The sequence below is a fragment of the Pinus tabuliformis genome, chromosome 2_2, assembly GCF_031772625.1.
Source record: "Pinus tabuliformis cultivar Carrire ecotype Pingquan chromosome 2_2, CPIR1, whole genome shotgun sequence".
Lineage (NCBI taxonomy): Eukaryota > Viridiplantae > Streptophyta > Pinopsida > Pinales > Pinaceae > Pinus > Pinus tabuliformis.
Window position 1 is genome coordinate 1,118,819,938 of NC_142300.1, and position 5,508 is coordinate 1,118,825,445.

Genomic DNA, 5,508 nt, shown 5'->3' on the forward strand with positions numbered 1-5,508 from the left:
CCTAGGATTAATATTATAAATCCTAAGATCAATATATAACACCAAAGATTAATATTATAAACCCTAAAATTATAAACTCTAATGTGTTATTATACATATCAAAAGTTAATATTATAAAACCAAGGGATTGATATTAAAAACCCAAGGGATTTATATTATAAAACCCAAGGGATTTATATTATAGAACCCTTGGGATTAATAAACCTAAGGGATTAATATCATAAACCCATGGAATTAATGTTAAAAAACCCTAGGATCAATATTAAACTCTAGAATTAATATTAAAAACCCTAAGATTAATATACATAACCCAAGGTTTTCATGACCTTTGGTAAGAACGATGATGGGCTAATCAACCAACAGGAGATGAAAGAGTCTTTTGAAAAGCTGAGGTTGTGCATTGGTGAAGAGGAATTGCTCCACATGATTCGAACCATGGACGTCAATGGCGATGGGTATGTGGATTTCGATGAGTTCGTGACGTTGTATGAATCGATGAGTGGTAATGGAGGTGAGAAAGAAGAAGCAATGGCGGATCATATCGATGGTGATGCAGATCTCACTGAGGCATTCGGCGTTTTTGACGAGAATGAAGACAATTTGATAACGGTGGAAGAGCTACAGTCCGTGCTCAAGTCGTTGGGTCTCAAGGAAGGCCGAACGATTAGGGATTGCGAGAAGATGATACAGAAAGTTGATAAAGATGGCGATGGGATGGTTAATTTTATGGAGTTTAAGGAGATGATGAGCACAAGGTTTGGGAAGATTTAGCTGTCAAATTTCATTGAAAGTTACAGTAGAAATCTGAATGAATTTAACTCGATTTTGCTTAACTCTTCAACTTGTGCATTGCAACAGTGCATTGTTTTGTAAATGTGTATATAATTTTAGTTTTTTTTGGTTGGTTGAAGTGGATGGTTTTGTAAATAATTTTATTTTATACGATAAAGATTGTTTGAGGATGGAATTAGTTTTTAGAAATAAATTATTTCCAAAAATGCTGAAACGGGAGCCATGTTGAAATAATTTTGATAATAGCATTTTATTGACATGTAAATTATTTCAAACTTCAAATAATTTTGGTGGACAAAATTTTGTATAATGAAATTTTATTATATAGGTGGTTGATTTGCTTTAAAGATTTTTTTTCTACTTTTTTTTCTAAGAAAATAAATTTATTCAAAAATGAAATTTATTTTTTAAAATAAAATTTAAATTCATCTATCTTAATAATTGAAATATTTCATTTTTTAGTGTATAGTTATAGCAATGACTTATTTCAATGTATTACATCATTAATTACTACTATATTTTCCATGTTATTTTTATTATTTATTAAAATAGATTATTATCATTTAATGTAAAATGAGAAGGTGATCTTATTGTTCATTATTGACAAGGTTGTTCATGAATGACGAATTGTCTTTGACAAAAATGGGAGTACAAAACTTTTGATCATTTTCGCAGCCTTTTACCCTTTTAGGACATTCTTGAATTTATTTTTTTTAATTATTAAAAAAAATAGTAATGATTAAGTGTTTCAAAATATTTTTATCTTCCAAATTAACCTAGAAAATAATAGGATCTTTTACAAGATTATGATAAAATCCGGTAATTTTTTTTTGAAATCTAGGTTACCACTGTCAAACTTAAAAATTTTGGGTGCCACAAGGGTTCTTGATGGTGGTGAATCCATTTCCACCATAAAAAAAATTTGATTCAAACATTCCAGCATTACCGTCCACGTGGCCTATCTTGAATCTAAATATTTATATATTGTAGAACACTCGAGACTGGAAACCAAATAAAATGTATATTAATCAATCTCAAAGAATTATGTACATGTTGTACATAATATATATAGGAAACAATTGAATTAGTTCTCAGGAGTTCTTGGACTCCAATAAATACCCAAATTGACCCAAGGTTAATCCCGAGGATTAGCTATCTAACAGTCCCCCCTTAATTTGAAGGGATATCCCAAAGTCAAAGAACGAGAGCTCAAAATTCAAAAATGCATCTTAGCCAAAATTTGAATGTCTCTCATAAATGGTCTTTAAGGATGACCACAAACCAATATGGAAAAACTCAAGGTCTCAACCAACACCAACTTTGGAACCTTCATAGCAGTTCTTAGAACAACCAAAAATGTGGTTTTAAGGTGACCATAAACTCTAGAACTATCATAGCAACTCCTTGAACAATTCCAAACATGGAAGTGCTCAATCAAATCGATAAACTCAACTCAAGCTTGCTTGACATCTCGAACTCAAACCTACAGCAGACCATCAACTATTCCCCCCTTGTCGGGTACAAGGTGAGAAGTACTCTTCATCACCGCAAGGTTGGTCATCACTCTGGAACATATTCTTTGATATGCCCTGTAAATATTCTTAGTTGTTTTGGTCAAATCCTAATAAGCAATCCATTTGAAATTTACCTTCTCTCTTACAGTAGACTTCTTTCTGGAACATCTATTTGTATGATGACTTCGCTTTCCACAATACTCACACGGGTGAAGATCAAAACACCGATATTTCATATGTCAACTCTGTTGCACTGTTGGCATCTATCAACTTGTTTTGGAACAACACCGTCAAGAAATCCAACGCTTCGGAATTGTATCGGTTTGGCAAAATCTGGTATGTGAGAAGATACATCTAAAATATCCTCTTTGTAACGTAAACTAGTTTTGTGGTTTGTGTCTAATCTCTTCCCATGGCCTTATGAAATCTTTGGGAATATCAAGCTTCTTATAAGAACTTTCAGTTGTTTTTCCTTTTGAAACCACTGCATTACTCTGATTATTTTCTGACAGATGATCAGGTTCAAACCAATTATTATTCTGAACAAGAACAAGTTCAGAATCCTTCGTTTGCAGTTCTTCTCACTGAAACTGGGATTCTAGCTCCAAAATTCAATTTCGTTTTTCGCATTTTGAAAACAGGAGTGGATGTGAGAAAGTGTGTCATTGCTGACTTAGACACTGTTATGAATTGTGGATGACATTAAACTATGTAATAACTGCAACAAACCATCGAATTTGGCCATTTTCTCCAACAATCAACTTTGAAACAAGGGGTGTTAGCTACCACCGAAAATGCACCAAGTATAAACAAATTTACATGAATTAACCAAGTGTCGGGTTCAACCGAAAATGCACATGTTTACAAAGAAGATTCAAGAATAAAGAGATTATATAGCTGCAACTACACAATTACAAACTTTTATCTTTGCTCCACACAATGAATACCATGAAAACTCAAGTTTCTTGTGAGTTATATCCAAAATGCATGAGCTGCAAATTTATCAAATAGTGACACACTAGGATCACCAACTGATGGACACTGAAATCATGTTCACAACCTCCAAAAATATCTCCTAAAATTAGCTTTAAAAAAAATATCCTTCAAAATTGTCTCTATGAAAATCTGAACTTGAGACCTTCAATATGCCAAATAACTATATAAACTTCACCAACCACAAAGTAATTTTCCCTTCTTTATTTTATATCCATAAACTCTACCTCCAAAGATACCTCCCAAAATTAGCTTTTAAAAAGATACCTTTCTAAATTGTCTCTATAAAGATTTGATATTGAGACCTTCAATAGACCAAATAAATATATAACCTTCACTAACCACAATGTCATTTTCCCATCTTGATTTTATATCCATAAACTCTGTTATTTAAAATTCAACAAAAACAAAATCAAAACTTTATGTCATTCCCTAGAAGCTCATTTTTTCCACTTTCCACCATTCAAAATTACTCCATTTAATGACAATAAGAGAAGGAAGGAGCAAGCCTGGCCACTTCTTTTATCTTGGCTCCTTTTACATAATGTTTTTTCACATAAAAATTATATTCTATCTTGGCTCATTTTAAGTAAACTTTTTTGGTTGAATTTAATCTTCTTCTTCTTTTTTTAACTGTAACGGTTATGGATTTTATTTATATGCGAAAAAGAGAATGGGTCTTTGTCGTAGTGACCCCTATTACATGGCTATTATCCTTCTTATGCTGCCTTTGAGATATAACAATTTCACAGATTTTGGAAGGAACTTTCCCAATTTACAATTAAAATCCCTTTCATGAGAGTGCAGCCTTTGTTCGCCATCCGATCTGCTTCACTGTTGGAGTTTCTGAGGATATGATAAAACTTGTATGAGTCGAAGTCTAGTAAGACTCTCTTCAATATGCCCATGATTTTGTTGAGACCAACGTTGCTGAAAAGATCCTCCTTGATTAATTTTTTGATTAAAATTTCTAAGTCTCCGAAGACTTGGAGATCTTTGACACCATTCTCTCTAGCAATAAGAAAACCTTTGAGCAGCCCAAGGATCTCAGCTTGATTGTTAGTTTTCAGACCTAGGCCCCAGGTGAAAGAATCTCTAAAATACCCATCCGTGGAGTAGATGACCCCACCAGCACCTGCGGCTCCGAGGTTCCCTTTGGACGCCCCGTCAAAGAATATAGTAGTTAATTTTTTAGCCCTCCACCAATTTTGGAAGATGTCGTCTGGCTCTCTTTTTCGCCAGTCCGGATTAGCTTTCTGGGGGGTAAGGAGGTACTTTCGGGGATGTGGCTCTAGGGCCAGCCACCTCTTTTCTTCAGGCGTGAGCAGAGGGTCATCTTTGTAATACTGTTGTTGAGCCGCTTCCAAGAGAAGAGACTTAGCTTTTACAGCAACTTGAGTCGGAGAATGCTGCATATCTTTGAAGATCTGTTGGTTACGTGCCAGCCAAAGCTGCCAACAAACAAATTTGGGAAGCGCTATCTATAATGTGCGCCAGAAAGACTTGGGAGGGATATGTTGAGGGTAGCAGGTACTCCATGAAGCAAAGAGATCCGGGACAGAGATCTGTGAAGGGAAAGAGATCTGAAAATTTTGAAGTATAAGACCCCACACCTCTTTGGCGAAGAGGCAGTCCAAAAAAAGGTGTTGGGCAGTTTCTAGATTACATCTGCAAAGCACGCATCTATGAGGCCCTTCGATCTTCCTTTTTACTAGATTGTCTCCTGTTAAAAGTTTATTGTGAGCCAGAGTCCAGAAGAATAAATTTACTTTTGGAAGAGTTAACGACTCCCAAACCTGTTTCCAAAAGGTAGGAGAAGTATTGTTATTCTTAGAGCCTTTTAGAGCTCTATAGCTCTCTGCTGGTGTATAAACTCCTGTCTGGCCCCATCCCCAACTGTCCTTCATGTATTTGTTGACTGGAGTGGCGTCTTCAAGCAGATCCTCGAGCAAGTTCTGTTGATCACTTAAACGTGCAGGGACTCCGTGTAGATCCCAGCCTTCCCAATCACCACGATTGTCCCAGATTGACAGTTCGTAAATGTTGTTTACTCCCGCTCTTTCTAGCCAGTTTCTGAGTTCAGCAATTTATTCGTTTTCTGCCAGAGGATCACACCCCATTATGCGATCTTCCCACAGGTGAGTGCGCTTACCGTTACCAAGGATTTTGTACATGAGATTTTTGAAAAATTTGTTACTTTTGCAGCAGA

General features: G+C 35.3%; 1 pseudogene; it reads left to right on the plus strand.

The window, feature by feature from the left end:
* Positions 1-321: 321 nt before the first annotated feature.
* On the plus strand, positions 322-771 carry LOC149197317 (calmodulin-like protein 3 pseudogene; annotated as a pseudogene).
* Positions 772-5,508: the final 4,737 nt, after the last annotated feature.